Genomic DNA, 22,128 nt, shown 5'->3' with positions numbered 1-22,128 from the left:
GCATAAAGTACATTTTTAATGATATATGTTAACAGCCAGCAATTTTACATTTCTTGCCTGATCCATCCAAGCTGCGTATTGGACTTGTAATGACATATGCATCGATATACTCTACTGTATTGCTTGGAATATTCAATAAACTTACAGACAGCATGCAGGACTACATAACCCGCAATGCATTGCACTGTGACGTTCTGTTCCTTATAGAAATCACATGTGCAGGGAATTGTGGGGGTTGGAGGATGCAGGCTGAGGACAGCTGGCTGTTGATACAAAGCAACAGTAGTCAGCCAGCTCAGCAAAGCAGTCAGACAGATTAAAAGAGCAGGGGGGCTAGGTTTATGGAACTGTTCCAAATCATTTAAAATCAGTGTCTGACTGGGACACCAGGGGCCCATCAAAAAACCTTAGACCATGGGCCCACCAAAAGTTTTTAGACCAGGGGCCCACCCTCAGTAATTTTTTCTTCCTCTCCTCATTCAACCTCAATTCTCCTAGTCTCTTTTCTTTACAAACTATAATCTATTATTCCACCTATTTAGCCTCTTTGTTCTCATAGAAATAGGGAATGGCCATGAAATAGGCCAAAAGTTTAGCAGCATGAGGGCCCAGTGACACCTGGGCCCACTGGGACTTTTCCTGGTATCCTTGTAGGCCAGTCCGACACTGTTTAAAATCATGAAAAGTCTGCATATTTTTTAATTGATGTATATTGCAAAGTTGCTTGAAATTATGTTTACTTTTTAACAAATAGAGAATTTCTAGGCCGCGCACTCCTGGACATCAACATGAATCGCTCTTCGGATTTGCCCTTTTTTGTATAGTTATTACTTTTTAACAAACTCAAGTTATGTTTGTGTGGAGTTCCCCTATAAATAATAAAAGCAAACATCTGATAGGTTGCTGTAAGTTACTAGACTTGGAAACAGCTTGACTTAATTAATTAAATATAAATAAGAGAATAGGATTATTTACAAATCAAAAACACCCTTTATGTTGTATTCAGGGGTGTAACTGCAGAGAAAGCGGGGGGGGGCTGGAGGTATAGGGGCCCCATGAAGGCCTGATTTATATACAACTTCAATACAGTAAAACAAGTCAACCTCTAGACATTTTGCGGGCCTGAAAAATAATTTGGTGTGGGCCCAGCCCCCCTCCGTACGGGCATGGTCAAAATACTTTTGTTCCTCTTTCTATTTCCAAAATGTTGGGAGGTATGCAAGTGGTACATAATGTTGGGCATGCAGATTATGTACCACCAGTCTCTAAATCTCTTTCATGCTTTAAATGTTTATTGTAAGAAGGCTGTGTCAGGGAGCCGGGAGCCCCCTCTGGGGAGTAGTCCGGATCTAGGAGGAAGCCCCTCAGGAGGGATCAGGATCGTGGCATCCAGGGATTAAGCAGAAAGGGTAATCGGGTTCAGGCAACAGGTCACAAGGCAGGCAGAATATAATCAAAGTCCAAAGTCCAGGCAGGGGGTCAATAGCAGGCAGAGTATCAGCGAAGTCCAGGTCCAGGCAAAGGGTCACAACAAGGAATCAGGCAGATATAAGTAGGGAAAACCGCAAGGGAACCCAGGAAACTCTCAGGGAACAGAATCCTATTTTCGGGCGCCATCTTGGCGTCTCAGGCGTCCTTTTATGTTTGAATTTGGCGCCCTTGCGCCAGCGTCAGCGCGCCTGCGACCGTCGCGCCGCGCTGACGTCACGTCGCCGGCGTCGGAACCCACGTGGGTTGACTGGGCGCCGCCATCTTGAATTCTTCGCCGCCGGGAGCGGACGCGACTCCTCGCGCTCCCGGCGGTCTTGACAGTACCCCCCCCCTCACGGGGGGCCTCAGGACCACCGGGACTTGGTTTCTGGGGAAACTTGGAGTGGAAGTCTCTTACCAAACGAGGAGCATGCACATCACGATGTCCCTCCCAAGAGCATTCTTCGGGGCCAAAGCCCTTCCAATGGATGAGGTACTGAAGGGACCCTCTGGAGATTCTGGAATCAAGGATTCTCTCCACCTCGAATTCTTGTTGACCCTCCACAGAGACAGCAGGAGGAGGAGATTGGACACCAGAGAAACGGTTGGAGACGGTGGGCTTCACCAGGGAGACGTGGAACACGTTGGGGATTCTCATCTCTGGTGGGAGTTGAAGTCTGATGGCTACGGGGTTAATTATCTCCAAGATGGGGAACGGACCCAGGAACTTCGGACCCAACTTGGGAGATGGCACCTTCAAGCGAATATTCCTGGAAGAGAGCCAGACATTATCACCCACCTTGTAGGGAGGAGAGGGCCTTCTACGGCGATCCGCGAAAGTCTTGTGGACTAGAGCACACTTCTCCAGATTAGACTTGGTTGCAGCCCAAATAGCAAGCATATGGGCTGTCAGATCATCTGCAGCCGGGACGTCCGACAACACGAAGTCCTGAGGAAAGGCTTGAGGGTGCTGTCCATACACCACCATAAATGGAGACCTTCCTGTGGAGGAATGACATGCATTATTATGAGCAAACTCTGCCCACGGGAGGAGGTCAGACCAATCGTCCTGGCAAAGAGACACGTGGTTCCTCAGGAACTGTTCTAAGGCTTGGTTCACACGTTCAGCTGCCCCATTCGTCTGCGGGTGGTAGGCAGATGAAAATTTAAGTGTTATTCCCAAGTCTTTACATAGAGAACGCCAGAACTTGGCGGTAAACTGGGTGCCTCTGTCGGAGACGATCTCCACCGGGAAACCATGCAGGCGGAAGATGTACTTAATAAAGAGTTGGGATAATTCCACCGCAGAGGGTAACTTCTTCAAAGGGATGAAATGGGCCATTTTGCTGAAGCGGTCAATGACAACCCAGATCACAGTATTCCCACCGGAGGGAGGAAGTTCGACAATAAAGTCCATAGAGAGGTGCGTCCACGGACGAGAGGGAACCGGCAAAGGCTGTAACAACCCGCTGGGGCGGGAATGGCTAGGCTTAGAAGTGGCACAGACATTACAAGCAGCCACAAAGTCCTTTACATCCTTGCGGATATCAGGCCACCAGACTAGGCGCCTCAAGAGTTCAAGGGTCTTGGCCGGACCAGGATGTCCAGCTTGTCTGGAACAGTGGGTTTGTTGCAGGATGGCCAGGCGAAGTTCTGGAGGGACGAAGGCCATGCCAATCGGAGTATCTTGAGGAGCCGAGGACTGCCCAGCCAGAATCTGGTCGGCAAATTGGGGATACAAAGAGGCAATGATCTTGACTGGTGGAATGATTGGCTCCTGCCTCTCAGGGTCACGATCCACCGGAGTGAAGCTACGAGACAAGGCATCGGCTTTCAGATTCTTGGAACCTGGGCGATAAGTCAAAACAAAGTTAAAACGGGAAAAGAAAAGGGCCCACCTGGCTTGTCTGGGATTTAGCCTCTTGAGGGACTGTATAAACTCCAGATTCTTGTGATCAGTGAAAATCTGGACAGGAATTTCAGAGCCCTCCAGGAGGTGACGCCATTCTTCAAGGGCAAGCTTGACTGCTAAGAGTTCTCGATTTCCGACATCATAGTTCTGCTCTGCGGATGAGAACTTCTTGGAGAAAAACGCACAGGGGTGCAATTTTCCATCAGTGGAGTGTCTCTGAGACAGGATAGCTCCGGCTCCGACTTCAGAAGCATCGACTTCGATGCAGAAGGGTAGTGCAGGATTGGGATGTCGGAGAACAGGAGCGGACGTGAAGGCCTCTTTCAAGGACTGAAAGGCTTCTATGGCGGATTGAGGCCACAGGCTGGGTTTACCCCCTTTCCGGATGAGGGCCAGGATAGGTGAAATGCGGGAAGAGAACCCCCGGATGAACTGTCGATAATAATTAGCAAATCCGATGAACCTCTGGATTGCCTTGGTACTCAGTGGGAGAGGCCACTCCTGGATGGCCGACACCTTCACGGGGTCCATCTCAAATCCCTCTGGAGAGATAATGTATCCTAGGAAGGGGATCTTGGATACCTCGAAGACACACTTCTCCATCTTGGCGAAGAGAGAGTTCTTCCTCAGACGAGAGAGTACCTCCTTCACCTGGGAGCGATGACTTTCAAGGTCCTTGGAAAAGATCAGGATGTCGTCCAAGTATACGACTACGAACCTTCCTAGGAGATCTCGGAACACATCATTAACAAACTCCTGGAAGACGGCAGGGGCATTGCATAGGCCGAAGGGCATAACGAGATATTCATAGTGCCCATCCCGAGTGTTGAATGCCGTCTTCCATTCGTCACCCTCCCGGATGCGAATGAGGTTGTAGGCCCCCCGGAGATCCAACTTGGAGAAAATCTTTGCCCCTTTCAGCTGGTCAAAGAGCTCAGCAATCAGGGGCAGGGGGTACCTGTTCTTCACGGTGATCTTATTCAGACCCCGATAGTCTATACAAGGCCGAAGGCCTCCGTCCTTCTTCTCCACAAAGAAGAACCCAGCCCCTGCAGGAGAGGTAGAAGGGCGGATAAACCCCCGCTGGAGATTTTCTTGGATGTACTCCTTCATAGCGGTAGTCTCTGCAGGAGAGAGAGGGTAGGTGCGCCCTCTGGGGGGCATAGCTCCTGGCAGGAGTTCAACCGGACAATCGTAGGAGCGATGTGGGGGAAGGAACTCTGCCGACTTTTTACAAAACACATCGGAAAATCCCTTGTAAGTGGAGGGCAAAGTCTTTAATTCCGCAGAGGAGACATTCACCTTCTCGAGGGGTTTTGACGGAAGGCAATGTTGCAGGCAAAATAAACTCCAACGAGAGATCTGCCCAGTGGACCAGTCTATGGTGGGGTTATGCAGACGTAACCACGGAAGACCCAATATTACTGGAGTAGAAGGACAGGGGATGATGAAAAATGAAAGTTTTTCTTGATGCAGCGCCCCAACTTGTACAGATAGTTCCGCCGTGAACTTTGTGACGAATTCAAACTCCAGGGGTTTGTCATCTATGGCGGTAATTCGCAGGGGTGAAGATAATGGAAGCAGGGGAATCTTCATGCGTTCGGCAAAAAAGGCATCCATGAAATTGCCATCCGCTCCGGAGTCGAGGAAGGCCCTTTCGAAGATAGACCTACTTGCCAGGTGAATCTGCAAAGGAAGAAGAAGTCTGCGTGAACTTTCTTGATACTTCTCCAGAGGACCTCGAGTGATGCCCCCTACATGAGAAACCTGAGACATACCTCGGGGTACAAAACTCTTGGTTTTGGCAGGACAGGCGTTGGCAAAATGGGAATGCCCACCACAGTATAAACAGAGACCTGCCATACGTCTTCGGAGTCTTTCCTGCTCGGAGAGGCGAGTCTTTCCTACTTGCATAGGTTCCTCCAAGGGGGACGTCGACACATGAGTCACAGGAACAGCGGGTGTTTGCAGAATCGGCCTTTGAAAGCGAGGGGCCAACAAGGGAGAAAATCGTCTGCTGCGCTCTCTCTCCACCTGGTGCTCTCTGAGACGAGTGTCCACTTTAATGGATAGAGCGATCAGCCCTTCCAGGGTGTCAGGAGTCTCTCTGGAGACGAGATCATCTTTGATGCGGATGGATAGGCCTTGGTAGTATACAGCCTTGTAAGCGTCATCACACCAGGAAGTCTCCGCCATCAGTGTTCGGAAGTCTATAGCATAGTCATTGACACTGCGGCTTCCCTGCCGGAGCTGCAAGAGACGGGCAGGGGCGTTCGTAACCCGACCTGGAGCATCAAAGATTAAACGAAAAGCTTGGAGAAAGTCTTTAACATCAAAAGTCAGCGGGGAATTCTTCTCCCAAAGAGACGTTGCCCACTCTAGTGGCTTGCCTTCCAATCGAGACATCACATACCCCACCTTGGAACGCTCACTTGGAAACTGTGTGGGTTGGAACTCAAATTGAATTTGGCATTGCGTGGCAAACCCCCTGCAGGCTTGTGGGTCCCCACTGAAGCGAGGGGGAGGTGGAATGCGAGGCTCACCTGTCGGGTAGCTTGCGTTCGTAGGGGCTGCCGCCATGGGGGGATCTCCAGTAGGTGGAGCAGTGGAAGGCTCAGAAGGCACTTGAGCTAGCAGGACATCGAGTGCTTGCCCAATGCGAACCTGCTGGTTTTCGTAGTCCTCCATGCGGGATGCCAGTCCGCGGAGCGCTCGTCCGACATGAGGTGTGGCTTCCTCAGAAGGATCCATGGCCCGAAAATAATGTCAGGGAGCCGGGAGCCCCCTCTGGGGAGTAGTCCGGATCTAGGAGGAAGCCCCTCAGGAGGGATCAGGATCGTGGCATCCAGGGATTAAGCAGAAAGGGTAATCGGGTTCAGGCAACAGGTCACAAGGCAGGCAGAATATAATCAAAGTCCAAAGTCCAGGCAGGGGGTCAATAGCAGGCAGAGTATCAGCGAAGTCCAGGTCCAGGCAAAGGGTCACAACAAGGAATCAGGCAGATATAAGTAGGGAAAACCGCAAGGGAACCCAGGAAACTCTCAGGGAACAGAATCCTATTTTCGGGCGCCATCTTGGCGTCTCAGGCGTCCTTTTATGTTTGAATTTGGCGCCCTTGCGCCAGCGTCAGCGCGCCTGCGACCGTCGCGCCGCGCTGACGTCACGTCGCCGGCGTCGGAACCCACGTGGGTTGACTGGGCGCCGCCATCTTGAATTCTTCGCCGCCGGGAGCGGACGCGACTCCTCGCGCTCCCGGCGGTCTTGACAGGCTGATAATGATTAATTGGTTAGTTGGCATTTAATATAAACGTTATGTTTCCATTACAGGCAATGACGCCATATTTCACGACATCGACAGCGATACCTTGTTAACCAGCCTCAGCGATTGTTTCTTGGCATCTTCAGAGGTCACCTCAATGTAAGCCAGGGTGGGGAATCCCATTGACCGACTGTACTCAATGCTCCTCCTTTGCGTCATGAGAATTCCCTTTATTTTCCCCACCCCAACTGTCAACAATAACAAAAAAAACAAAATGGACCCTCAGCCATATTAGCCCATTTGTCCTTCCCAGAATTCACGGCGGTGAGCAAATGTCTGCAAGAAACAGAAGCAGCCACGCTGATACTTGCTGAAGCCAACAAAGGTATAAGGTAAAAGCATGAGGAAGAGATGTGAACTTTAGTTTCTTTTCAAAAGCAAAGCCCACTATTGTATTAAAACTGTAAAAAAATAAATAAAAAGAAATTTACAGTATTTGTATAGAATTGTGTAAAAACTAGATTTCCCCACTAGATTAATCCAAATCCCAAACCACTTCCTTTTCTCCTCTGCATGAATGTCACCGTGATGTGGAATTAACAAAATTTGAACTGTATTGTAAATTTGATGTTTGATCTGTTTTTTTTCCTTCCTATATTTTGTGTTTGATTTTCTCCATAGACCAGAAGGTTGGTTTTTAGCCATAATCCTACAAGAAGTCAATGATTGCTGAAAACCATTGCAACACAGCAAGGACTGCATGTTTTCTGGAGAGAGAGATCCATTTCTTTATTTTATTTTTTTTTTTGTTTTAAATTAATGGTCTTTTGTTCTATAAGGTGCTTCAACGATAAAAAAAAAAGAAAAAAAACACAAAAAAACAAACAAACAAAAAACTTTTTACTAAAACGAACAATGTTAACAAGATTTGGTTTGTCGTAGTGCTGAATGCTGACGTGAATCATATACTTGGTTTATGAAATTAATTTGTTGCATTGCTGCTCTCTTGTATGCGCAAGAGTGCCTTTTCGAGCATGTATACAAGTAACAAACAGTTATTTGGAGGAGTGTTGGAAGTGTTGGCACATGATGTTTTATCTCATGGCACCAATCTGCCTTTGGGTTGAAATTCAGCAAGAAATTGCACAGTTTCCTCATTTTCAGGGTGAAATCCTTCATCTATGAGCAGACGAGCGGGTGCAGTTTCTGTCAATACCCACATAACAAACTAGAATTTACTCTACTGGCAGAGAAAAAGGCTAAGCCTAAATTTACTTGAGGGTTTGATACTCCAGTTTGACTTTGGGGGGACAGGGGTCATTCCAAGAGTTTTGTTGACAGCTTGTATAGTATAAAAACGCTTAGGCATCATACTTAACTGGGCAGAGACAGACGAGAAGATTCGGGGAGATTTATTCGCCCAGCGATAAATCGCCTCTTCTTTAGGCGACTAATCAACCTGAACTGCCTCCCCGTCGGCTAGAATCTAAATTGCTGGAGGAATGGCACACTGAACGCTTCATTTTCCGAAGTTGCCTCACAAGGAAACTTCGGGCGACTAGTTGCCCGAAGAAGAGCCAATTTGTCGCCAGGCAACTAATCTCGCTGATTCTACTCGTCTGTCTCTACCCTGAAAGGGGAACTATGCATGAATATATCCCTTGTATTATTATGTTTAGATTGTAGTCAAGTGCATTGATCACGTTGTGTTTCACTGTTAATTACCTATGTTTATTTATATATATATATATATATATATATATATATATATTTATTTTTTTTATATAGATTTTTTTTCAATAAACCTTGATTTTTTCACAAAGTATTCCTCTTGAGTGCGGTACTTTGTTACATTATTTACCAGCACCCGTGCAATACACAAGAGCCATGAATATCCTGTAAGTTATATCCTTATAATCGGAGCTTAGTGATGTCATTTCTTTCTGTCACATGACTCACTGAAACTTATGAAATGTATTATAATAAAGTACCACCTCGGAGTATAAAAACACTCTGCCTTCGGCCTTGTGATTTTATATGGTCATGGAACTCCTCTGTAACTTATAATATCTATATATTTTACAAGTGGTTGTACTTTATTCACTATATATATATATATATATATATATATATATATATACGACAAAAAAGCTGAAGCACACCAGGATTTTCTTCAAGAAATATAGAAGTATTTATTCCATCTTTTTTTTTTTTTTTTTTTTTTTTCTTCAAGAAATATAGAAGTATTTATTCCATCAACGTTTCGGCCCTCGAGTGGAGCCTTTATCAAGATAGAGATTACACCAAAGTGAAAACAATTTAAAGACTCACCCAGCTCACTCCCACCTCCCAGTGACGCCCCCTTTTTTTTCAGGTGTGAGGGATAATTAGAGAATTCATTAATGTGACTGGTTTTTCCAACAGGTACATTCTGTAGAAACAAATACATATAAAGCACAGAATGTGAAATACAGTGTATAACGTGCTATACATTAGTAATAAATATTAAACATCAAAATAGAATTTTTATATAAAAACACTTAAAAATCCACCAAAGGATTACCAGTATCAAAACCTAAAAACAAACTGTTTGCAGAGATCGCTAAAACCTACTTGTCAATCATTTTACAGAATCTACCACTTTTATCTTTTGTCCAAAAAAGGAGAAAAAGAGCAATATTCATTGAGACCGCGAGGGGCTACGGTGTCCAAAGTTTTAATCCAATAAACTTCTTTTTGCAAAAGTAACCGGTCCCAATCACCCCCCCTATTGGGGTCAGGTACCAAATCAATCCCCATGAATCTCAAAGTGGGTAACCCATGTCCCTTTGCTAAAAAATGTTTGGGTAGTGGTAAATCCGATTTTCCCGATTCAAGGGCCCGTTTAATTGAGGATCTATGATTGCCCATTCTCTCCCGTAGATTGTTTTGAGTTTTCCCAACATATGTTAACCCACACGGACAAGTTATAATATAGATGACATGTGTTGTCGTGCAGGTAATACGATGTTTGATGGGTATTTCTTTCCCAGAATGGGGGTGTCTAAAAGAATTACCTGTCGTCGTCTGTCTACAAGTAATACACCCCGCACATTTAAAACACCCTTTCTTAAGTTTACTTGTGATGGCACTGCATGTATCATAACATTGAACAGGATCTGTTTTCATCAGTAAACTTCTTAGGTTAGGACCCCTTTTGAATCCCCATAGTGTTTTTTCCTTCACTTTATGGGCCAAACTTTTATCACTTAATATGATGGGCCAGTGATTGTCTACAATATTTCTAATTGCTGGGGAACCTGTGGTATAAGTAGATGTTACAATAAAGCGATTTCCTTCATTAGGTGTCTTCTTTCCCTGTCTCTCCCTCTCTTGTGCTATATGTGCTCGTGCCTTAATCAAGGCAGCCGATAAAGTATTCTGGTCATAACCCCTTTGTATAAACCGGTCAAAAGTTTCTTGTAATTGTATCTCACAAATATCTTGTTCCGAATTGTTCCGCATAGTGCGTAAAAACTGAGAGAAGGGAACTGCATTTTTGGAACTTGGGGGATGAAAACTTGTGGCGTACAATAAAGTGTTCCTATCTGTGGGTTTGCGATATAATTTGTAACCCAAGCTATTATCCCTTCTAAAAATTTCCACATCTAAGAATTGAATTTGTTGCGGATGTATTGTAGCAGTGAACCTAACTGGACTATCCAACTTGTTAAGGCCATCAACCATCGCATTCAATGCTGATTCGCTGCCTCTCCATACAATTAAAATATCATCAATGTAACGTAAATACAGTAACAGGGAATCACCATATAAAGGTACAATATTATGCTGTTCGTACATGGCCATATAACAGTTGGCGTAGGCCGGAGCCATCGAGGCACCCATCGATGTGCCTGTCTTTTGAAGAAAAAAATTTTTTCAAACCGAAAGTAGTTGCATTTCAATGTTAACTCCAATAATTGACAAATAAATTCAATTGGAGGACCAGCGTACACAGCAGAATTTTGTAGTGCCCACTTAACTGATTTAATCCCTTCAGAATGAGGGATAATAGTATATAAACTGCTTACATCGAGGGAATCTAATAGTATGGGTTCATTAGGTAATTTTAAATCTGACACGATTTCCAAAAGTTGTTTAGTATCTTTTAAATAGTAGGGAAGAGCTTGTACAGTACTTTGTAGACAGTCATCTAAAAATAGGCCAATGGGATGTAACAAACTCCCACGTGAGGACACTATGGGCCTACCAGGAGGATTTTTCACATCTTTATGTACCTTAGGGAGACAATAAAGTACTGGACAAATAGGGTGTTCCTGAGTAAGGAAAATTCTTTCTCCCTCAGTGATCCACTTTTGGGTTACAGCATGATTTAACACTAGTTCTATGTCATCCTTAAATTTAAATACAGGATTAAAGGTTAACTTTTGATAAACTGCAACATTGTTAAGCTGATTACATACCTCATCACGATAGTCTTTATAATTCATTATGACGATACCCCCTCCTTTGTCTGCTGGTCGTATTACAATGGATTTATCGTTATTCAAAGACTTAAGAGCTCCTCTTTCATCAGCAGACAAATTAGGGTGTACCTTAAATGAAGATTCAGACAAGTTAGAAATTTCGTGAGAAACAGTCTGCAAAAACGCCTTAATGTTAGTATTGCTAGAACTAGGGTCAAAGTCACTTTTCGTCTTCCATTTCAATTGAGTGTCGTCTTGTTTTTTGTCCCCGTAATGTTCTAGCAAACGTAGCTTTCTGCCCATCTTGTAACAATCCACTTCACAATTAAATTTATTAAATGGTACTGTGGGGATAAAAGATGTACCTTTGCAAAGTAGTGATGACTCAGCTTGTGTCAGCGTGTGTTGTGACAAGTTATATATTGGAGTCAATGAGGGTATCTGGGAGGACGTCCTCCTCTGCTTCTAGATGGAATAAATACTTCTATATTTCTTGAAGAAAATCCTGGTGTGCTTCAGCTTTTTTGTCGTGGATATTCTATTTCTGGATTGCACCCAGGTCCCTAACTCCTGAAGTGTGTGCCAAAGCCTTCTACACTGTATATATATATATATATATATATATATATATATATATATATATATATATATATATATATATATATATATATATATATATATATATATATATAATTCTAATTAATTAAGCCTGGCACCCGTGAGTTTTATGACTTGAAAACTATTGAATTTACCAAAATGTGAATACTTGGATTCGTTTGGTATTACCATTTGGACTGACGTTCCGAGATTTCTCCCAGAGGTCTCTAATGGTCTGGAAAGGGGACTTGAGACCCGAAACTGGGATCAGCCATGGAGTCCTCCTATGACTTCATTATACTTAACACCTACTACCCGCAGTTGGAGGGGTGAGCATGATGGAATGGCATAAGTAAATGAAGTTTTTTCTGTGAATATCGAACAGAGGAGAACCCGTTCTGACACTGGATTGACACCTGCGAGGAGCGCTAGATCTCACTTACGGTGATTTGAAAATCTGAGGACATGCCGCTGCTTCAACCAAATGGAACCACGCTCTGTTCCTCCGGACGCGGTTGTTCTTTTGCGGGCTTGTATATTTGCCGTGAAGACTGAAGTACACAAACGGATTGAAGCGGAACAGTTACTGTGGCCTAAGCATCGTTTGGGGGTAAAGCGGAGGACATTCTGACTTTGAATCACTATCACATACCATCGGAATTTATTTTATTGGCGTTTTGTGGGCAATAAAGATTGATTGACACATTATGATCGGGACTATGTCTTTTGGACACTTTGGGTTTTTCTCTATATATAATTTTCTATAATTCTCTGTATTTTTACCTTTTAGATGTATTTTGATATTCTGATTGATTATTATTTAGTATCACACTTATAGGTGTACATTGACTGTAACTATATGATGCGGGGTCTACATACTTTGGGGTTTATTTTATTTTAATTTTAATATTGTTACATATGTGGGATTTACTGAGGGTGATAGTGGACACTTATTTATAGTTAATATACACATGACTACGATGGTGGACTGCAACACGTCACGGGGATAATGATTGTATTTTTTAAATCTCTTTTAACACTGACCCCACAGGTGATAGTAATTAGTATATGTAAGGTTTGGAGGACTGTGGGTGAGGCATTTAATTTGAGTTAATATGATCTCAAGCGGTAGTGAGAGGGTTAATACATGTGGTTGATCGTTGCCCTAATAAAAAAAAATTATAATTTTTTTCATTATAGATCCATGTAGACGTTTTCCAGTTTCGGATACTAGAATAGGAATGACAAGTGAATATAGGTAGAGAGTACCCCAGAGCAGACCTTCCACCCTTGTTCAAATTTCTTGATATTTTGTAACATGTAACAACTAGGGAAATAGCTACGGTATTATATTGGGAAGTGTAGTACAATGTTACTAAATACCTTGTTTTAAACCTGTTTTTAATATGTATTTGATAATGTGTACAGTTTTATTGGATATGTAATTAGTTTTTTTGGCATAACCTTTATTTGATGATGATTACCTAATTCTGGGATATTTAAATTAGTCGTACTTTAATGATGAGGTGGATATGTCATATTCAACTGGCCAAAGTTCTCCCGCCAAATCTGGGTATTTAAAGCATTTGTGGTTATGTATTTGTCACTTTGAAAAAGGCCTCGGAGGAGGCCGAAACGTTAGACTTTTTGTAATAAAATTTCTTTAATTTTTATAAGTCCTGTGAGTGCGGATCTTACTTGAGCTCTATATATATATATATATATATATATATATATATATATATATATATATATATATATATATATATATATAGAAGTAGATACTATGTAATAATAAAAATTAAATTTTTTCAGTAAAGGAAGTGCTGGTTTGGAAACTATTGGTGTATGCAAAAATTACCATGCACCCCTCTCTTTTTTATATTGCCTTGGAGTGTGGATACTCATTGGAGAATTAAATAAATATATATATATATATATATATATATATATATATATATATATATATATATATATATGTAGCACGATGGATCAGCACACACTGTTTTGAATGTGAAATAATAGTGTTTATTTCAAGCAAAACACATTTTTATCTGATGTTTCGGTCCCACCTGGGGACCTTTTACAAGGATAATGCGGTGTAACAAACAATGGCTTAAATACCCACCCCCTGAGTGAAGCACATACAACCCCTATAGTAGTGACATAAGGAAATCCATACTCAAACATTGGAAGATAGTGTCCAATGATGAAAGCATAGGCAATGAAGTCCCCCGTAAACCTAGATTCAGCTACTCTAGGAACACCAACCTTAAAGAGTATCTTAGTCCATCAGACCCGGTGAGTAAATATACCCAGCCCCAAGCCCAACATTTTTTAAGTACCCGTCCAGGTGTGTACAAGTGCACAGGATGTGTGGTATGCGGCACATTGATATTAGGGTCAGAATTTAGACATCCGAGGACTGGCAAAAAATATCTTATCAAACACAGGTTAACTTGCACCTCCCCTATGGTAGTTTACATCATCAAATGCCCATGTGGTCTAATCTACTGTGGTAAGACCATCAGGCCATTAAAGGATAGGATCAACATGCACAGAGCGAGCATCAGGGCAGCATTGGATACCAATCGTAAGGTAGACCCTGGCAAACAGGATATTGCCCAGCAACCAGTGGCTAAGCACTGGCGGGAAGCAGGACATGATCCATCCCAGTTCAAGTGTATGCCTATCGATCGGATACTCAAGCCCCCCAGAGGAGGGGATCTTGAGAAACTACTACTGAAAAGGGAGGCATTTTGAATATACAAATTAGACTGTGTGACACCCAAAGGTCTGAACGGACAACTCCAATTGAATTGTTTTCTGACATAAGTAACCATTGCTTTCTTTGCTATTTTGCTACTTCGGGTTATACATGTTTTCAATGCCTTCCTGTTTCTCCAATTTACAGATATATAATATATCTCTGGGTCTGAATTGAACACTTCCTACTCTGTAAGTAACAGTTGTTTTTCTTTAATTGCTTGTATACATTAGGAAGTTTTTTTGTTACTATGAATCTTTTTGTTACTATGTATAGTTTTTATGGACACAATTGCTATCAGCATTTCTTTGGCTTGATAGGGCACTAACTGTGCGAACACTGACAACCAGTGGTGAACCATGTTCTCCAAATGAACTGAAATGGACACAAGACTTTATGGACTCAAACTACACTTTGTATTCACTGTATGACGTCATGTTGGCGCCATAATTCACTCAGGGGGTGGGTATCTAAGCCATTGTTTGTTACACCGCATTATCCTTAAAAAAGGTCCCCAGGTGGGACCGAAACGTCGGATAAAAATGTGTTTTGCTTGAAATAAACACTATTACTTCACATTCAAAACAGTGTGTGCTGATCCATCGTGCTACATACATGCTTTATCGATCGTGCACTGCTGGCCACATCTGTTCGAGTGCTGGTACTGTGGGATTATATATATATATATATATATATATATATACACACACCTAAAACAAATTACTTTAGTGTATACTTACACCACATTTTGGGTAGGGGGTCACAAAGAGTGCTTCTACTAGAAGCAACACTAAGCAATATGGCAGCATTTATTTAGAGATACATATTTCAGGTAAATACTGTATATTTCCCCTTTTAATCTTATCTGCAATCCCACCAGATGAAGAACAGAATGTTCTTATTTTCACTTAATATCTGTTTTAAAACTCAGTGCATCTCACACACCATTTAACCCCACTTTTTGTTCCCATCAAGTAAAGACTTGTTTCTAGGGGTTCAGATCAATAAGGTACTACCAGTGTAGCAAAAGTGTATAAGTGAGCTAGCCTCGACATCACAGGCAAATGAAAATAAGAAAAAAATAGTATTTTTTAAATAATACATAAAGCAGGGCTGTCCAACTGGCGGCCCGTGGGCCGCATGCGGCCCGCGACCCCCTTTATATGGCCCTCCACATCAAAATCTGCCTGTTGTGTCTGTTTACCATATGTAAGGTTTAAAAGGTATCACTACAGAGATTGACTGGCCCCTGTATTGTTCAATCAAATTCACACCGTAATCCCCTATATTGTTCACACCTGTGATTCTCCTGTATTGTTCACACCTGTTACACCTCTATTGTTTATTTCCTACAGCCCTGTACTGTTCACACCTGAGACCCAGACTGAAACTGCCCACATTGTTCACCTGTTCACACCTTATTCAAAATGCTAATGGGGCACCAGCACTGTGTCACTGGATGTAGTACATATTAGACTGGTCCTGATTCCTGTCTCCTGCTCTGTTCTGCCTTCCCTCACTGTGTGAGTCATACTTTGGTATTTGTTCTGGGGGTTTGTTAGCATTTGAAAATTATTGTTAGTGGCCCCTAAGGTGTTTAATCATATGCTGGGGTACTGTATTATACACAGGGATGGAGGAGGCATATGGATTTATGGGTATGTCTTATATGACTTAGCTTTTTTCACATATGAGTGACATCCTTGCTAGGGCAGGCACAAGGTAGTTTGGCACCCTAGGCAAGAGCTTCACTCAGTGCCCCCTGTCCTGCATTACCATTTCCCTCCTTACCATGATGGTTTTTAAATAAGGAGAGCAAGAAAGTGTACAACATTTTTTTATTTATATTAATGTACCTGTACCAGCAAGCCCAGCAGCCATCCATAATACACCTTGCCCATACCTGTGCAAGCAAGCTCAGCAGCCATTCATCATACAGCCCTCCAGCAGCCATCATATTGCCCCCAATCTTTACCTGTGCCAGCAGCCGCCAAAAATAAATCTGATCATATTGCCCCAAGTATTTATGTACCTGTGCCAGCACCCAGCAGTAACAGCACACATATGGCCCCCAAATTTGTACCTGGCTGTGCCAGCAGGAAGCTTTACACTGTACAGTAATAGAAAGAATGTCTTCAGTTCAGTGCAACTGTGCAAGGCTGAGAGCAGCGAGAGCCACACCAAGCAGGCCGCCAGCTCTCTGCCTCTCTCTGTCACCCAACAGCATCAATGACGTCATTGACGCATGTATGCACATCGCGCTGCACCGCACAAAGGAGCTATTACTTGCCGGCAAGAGGGAGAAGGTGAAGGAGATGGATTCCACCCAATTCGGTGACCATGATTACTGAAACAAATTATTAAATAAACGCTTGGAAAAAACGAAAAAAAAAATCCCCTTAAAAGTGCACCCCTCAATGATGGCTCCCTAGAGAGCCGCCTACTCTGCCTACCCCTTGTTCCAGCCCTGATCCCTGCAGTGAGCACCAACCATTTGGTTTTTTGGTCTGCTATTAATGTGGACATTGTCTTGTGGTAACATGGGTGTGGCTTAAAGTGGGTGTGGTCTAAAAACAGGGAGTGGCTTCTGTTATCGGCCCTCCACCATGTAGATTAGAAAAATTCCGGCCCTCGGTACCATAGAAGTTGGACAGCACTGACATAAGGAATACCCCTATATCCAAGATGTATTTATTGACAGTTCCACCATAGTAATTCTTTTATTGCTCTATATATGCACCCAAGAAACCTGTTGAAAATGGTTTCACTCTACCTGATAATTTCCCCATGTTTTTACCTCTTTTTGGGCAGCTTTGGCCATAAGGTGTAGAATCTACTGTGAATGTCAGTCAGGTCTGTCATATTTATGACAATTAAATATTATCTAAAACTCTGACTAATTTTTATGGACACGAAAACTCAAATCAAATCCAACCAACTCGATTCGAGTTGTTTCTCTGAAAAATGCAATATTTTTTTACAATTTCCTGTGTTCCCCAGTACTCCAAACCTTATTAAAATTTGCATATGTGCATAAAGGGGGGGGAGGGGATGGGTGGCGACGAACAACAGCAGGCCTAGGGGCACCAGCTATGTAAATCTGGCCAAGGCAATATATGGACAAACAATCCCTGTTTTATTTAAAGGGTAAGGCATTTTTTAGTAGCTGTATGCAGAAAATGTTTCAATGTCTTAAATATATTGATAATTGAGTGCAGAGGACATCTTGCAGATATTAAAGAACATGTTGTAGGTTAGATTGTTTTATATTGTTCCTACTAGTTTTTTTTTTTATAACTTGTTTTTATTGTAAGTGGAAAGGTAAAATCACAAGAGAAAAGTTGTACAAGGTAATGTAAAGTAGATAGTTCAGTGATTTTGATATCAAACATAAACAGTCAAACAATTTTCAAAACAGTCAGCTCAATAACAAAAATGACATGGAAAATAGATCCTAAATGGGGGAGTGTAGGTAGGAGGACAATAGTCTGTTAAGCTGTTGATTCCTGGGAGGCACTGCATCGGGATGCAACTGAGCATGTTGCAAAGTCTCAAGATATTGGGATGATTCCACGATCAAAGGGTGGTTAGTCAAGGATTCCATATCATACCATGATGTGTGTCGGAAAGTATAAACTGTAAGACATTTGAGGTGCTGTGGGAGATGTGTAATGTAGGTCGACCAAATCATGAAAATTTTTTGGGTATTATGTTCTTTCCTGGTCATGGTTTCCAGCCAGTCCATGTGAAAAGTATGGTGCAATTTTTGTTTCACTAATGACAGTGGGGGGGGGGGGTCAGTGCTTAACCATTGTTGTAGAATAGATTTCCTGGCTCCCGCAGCCAGTCTACCCAATAAGTGATTGTCAGGTTTCGTGAGATGAGTAAATGGTGTGGTGTTGCTGAATAAAGCCCATTCTATGTGTGGTTGAAGAGGTTTCCCTATTATCTGTGCACCATATGAAATGACTTCATCCCAAAAGGGCTGTATCGAGGAACATAACCATAAAACATGTAATAAGTTCGCTTTGGGCGAGTGGCATCTCAAACAGTTATCGGAGGGGAGAGAACCCATTTTAAACCTTCTGGCTGGGGTAAGGTATGAATTATGTAGAATTTGCAGTGACATTTCTTGATACCTGCTCGCAGGAAGTAGTGTCATAATTTTGTTATGTTGCTTCAGAATGTCTGATTCCGTGATATTAGGTATGTCTGCAGTCCAGTGGAAGTTGGGTTTAGTCTCGTCATCTATGTCGATTAATGGTTTAATAGTTTGGTAGATATGTGAGGTTGTGAGTTTTCTATTTTTGTCTTTCCAAAGTTGGTTGAGTATGTTAAGTTTATCGTTGTGTGTCAGAAGTCGCAGCGAAGTATTCGCAAAGTGGATGATCTGTAGACTAAGGTACAGATGAGTACTTGTAAATGGAAATTTTTCCGTTAGTTTATTTAATGAGAGTATTGAGTAGGTGTTGTCAAGTATGTCATGAATGTTATGTAGGCCTTGTGCACTCCATTGGTAGAGAACGGGATTTCGTTTGCCCGGTAGGAAATTGTCGTTGTCTATCCACGATAAATAAGGGGAAACATACGGTGAAATATTATGTCGCTTCCTGATTGAATGCCAGGCTTTGTAAGTGTCCAGGAATAGTGGGCTATCTCTGATTCGAAGTGGAATGTTATGAAAAGGTGAATGTAGCAAATAGTTGAGGGAACTATTATTTGATTGATATTGATCTAAAGAAAGAGTTGTGTAAAGATCTCTATTAAGAATCCAATCCCCTGCGTATCGAAGAAGGGCTGCTTCGTTGTAGGCTTTAATGTCGGGGAAGTTAAGACCCCCTAGATGCTTGGGTTGCTGCAGTTTAAAGAGACTTATACGTGGGCGCTTTTTATTCCATATGAAAGATCGAAATATTTGGTTGAGTCGTTTTTGGTCAGTAGGTTTAATATAATAAGGCAACATCTGCAGTGGGTATAAAAGCCTAGGGAAGAGGATCATTTTAATAAAATGTATTCTGCCCAGAAAAGATAAGTTAACATGTTTCCATTGTAATGTCTCCTGTTGTATGTCGTCTATTATCTTTCGTATGTTTAAAGAGTAAATATCTTTGTAGTGGGAAGGGATTCGGATTCCTAAATATTTAATGTTTTGTTTTGTTTTTTTGAAAGGGAAATGTGATGGCCAATCCTTGTTTGTTGTATGGTGTAGTTGGAGAGCTGCCGACTTGTCTAAATTAATTCGAAAACCAGCAATAGCACCAAATCTCTGTATAATGTTCAAAAGGATGGGAATTTCTGTTTTAGGGCGGTTGACAAAGAGCAGAATATCGTCAGCAAAAGCTGTTACTTTAAGATTCACATGGTCAATTCGTATACCCTGTAATTGTTGGTTATTCAAGATATGTCATAATAATGGGTCAATGGCGATGTTAAAGAGAAGAGGCGAAAGTGGGCAGCCCTGACAGGTGCCTCTGCCAATAATAAATCTATCAGAGTTAGTGTTATTGACTGTTAGGAATGTAACAGGTGACAAGTATAATGCTTTATATAAGTTAAAAGTTTGAATGCCGAAGTGTTGAAACTTGAGTAGGCGACGGAGATGTGCATGCGATATCCTATCAAAAGCTTTGTCTGCGTCTAGGTTTATTAACATTCCGTGTTTTCTTTTTTCTAGGTTGCTATGGTAAATCACTGTTATTAATTTTCTAATTGCCTGGACCGGATGGCGGTGTTTGATGAACCCAACTTGATGTTCGGTAAGTATGGAAGGTAATATCTGTTGTAATCTATCTGCCATAATTTTGGTTAATATTTTTAGATCCTGGTTGAGCAGTGATATTGGTCTATACGAGGTAGGGTCAGTTAAATCTCTGCCTTCCTTGGGGATCAAAATTATTCTAGCTACATTGGCTTCATGCCAGAGGGGAGTGCCTTGCAAAGTATCATTATACAACTGAGATAAAATGGGTGTTAAGTCTGGTGATAGATGTTTATAGAATTCTGCCGAGAAGCCGTCAGGACCTGGCGTTTTCCCATTCTTTAAATGCGAAATTACATGTGATATTTCGCCTTCAGTTATAGGGGCATCTAATAGTTCGCGGTCCTGAACCGACAATTTATGGAGACCAGCTTCCTGCAGAAATTTCACCCCATCTATCGCATCGTCTGGAGAAGATTCGTAGAATTTTTTAAAGTGATCTGCCATTATGTTTCTTATCTGTTTAGTGTCATTTGACCATCCAGCATTAGTTTTAAGTTTTTGTATATATGCATTATCCATCCGTCTTTTAGCAATTTGTGACAAGAGTTTCCCTGATTTATTACCATATCTATAAAATTTGTTAGCAGTATGGCAAATCGATTTATGAGCTTTTTCCGTCAATAAAACATCAAAAAGTTCTTTTGTTTCTTTGTATTTATTTTTATCTTCTAAGGTATTAGTTCTCTTGAAATTCTTGTAATGAGTGGTGAGTTGTTTCTGCAGAAAGTTATATTTTACATTATAATTTTGCCGTTGTTTAATCAGGTAAGAGATAATCTGTCCCCTCAATACTGGTTTCGCCGCTGCCCATAAAAGTTGGGGGTTGTCCCAATGATCTATGTTGTCGTCTAAATAATTAGCCCAACTTGTTTTTGAAAAAGTCTGGAAGTCTTCACTAGTGCATAGATAGGTTGGGAATCTCCAGTTATAGGAAAAAGGTTGAGGTGTAGGCATTTGCAGTGTAATGGAGATCAGTGCATGGTCTGAAATGTCAATGTTACTGACGTTGGCCGCCTGCAACCTAGGTAGCAATGTCTGCGAAACGAAAAGATAATCAATTCTGGAGTGTGTGCCATGGACTCCAGAGTAGAAAGTGTAGTCTCTAGTTGTGGGGTGGGTGTGTCTGTATTTGTCGCAGAGTAGCAAAGTATCACACGTTATGTGTAGTGGTTTTGCTCTGTTACGAGAATGTATGGTTAGCTTGCCTGATTTGTCCATGAAATCATCCCAAACTGCATTGAAGTCTCCACCCAGTATAAGATTTGAGGCCTCCCAGGAAGTCAATTTCTGAAGCACATCTGCAAAAAAAGATTTGTTAGTGTCATTAGGTGCATAGATATTCATTATTGTATATGTAGTACCCGCTATGTCTAAATCTACGATCAAGAATATGCCATTTTTGTCTTTAGAGGTTCGTACAACATGACATTGTAAGCTTTTGCTAAGCAGTATCGCTACCCCTCTAGATTTGGTTTTATAAGAAGCATCTAGCGTAGTCTGTATCCATTTATCATGGAGTTTTCGAGTGTCGGTACGTTTCCAGTGTGTTTCCTGTAAAAGCACTATGTGAGCTTTCTCTCTACGTAACTTGTCTAGCACCTTCCGCCTTTTAACAGGGGAGTTCAGCCCTCCCACATTCCAAGAGACTATCTTAAACCGGTCAATTAGTTTGTCCGGAATGGTATCGGGATCTAACATATGTGTAGATGGCATGCTTTTAACCTATTCCCATTTTGAAGTGGAGCATGTGTAAGATAGGGGTATGTTTCAGGAGTGGTCTGTCCCAGCGAGCAGACCAAAATCCAACAAGAAAAATCTCAGAAGACCTGAGAGGAAACCAAAGCGTACACATTGGGTATGTATCAGAGGGTATAATGAGCTGACATAAACAGTAAT

General features: G+C 42.1%; 1 pseudogene; it reads left to right on the top strand.

The window, feature by feature from the left end:
• Positions 1-20,870, top strand: part of LOC121397277 — a 320,931-nt pseudogene extending 300,061 nt beyond the window's left edge.
• Positions 20,871-22,128: the final 1,258 nt, after the last annotated feature.

Source organism: Xenopus laevis, chromosome 8L, assembly GCF_017654675.1.
Source record: "Xenopus laevis strain J_2021 chromosome 8L, Xenopus_laevis_v10.1, whole genome shotgun sequence".
NCBI classification, from domain to species: Eukaryota; Metazoa; Chordata; class Amphibia; order Anura; family Pipidae; genus Xenopus; species Xenopus laevis.
Note: the sequence above shows the minus strand (reverse complement) of the source record. Positions and strands in the feature narration are given on the sequence as shown.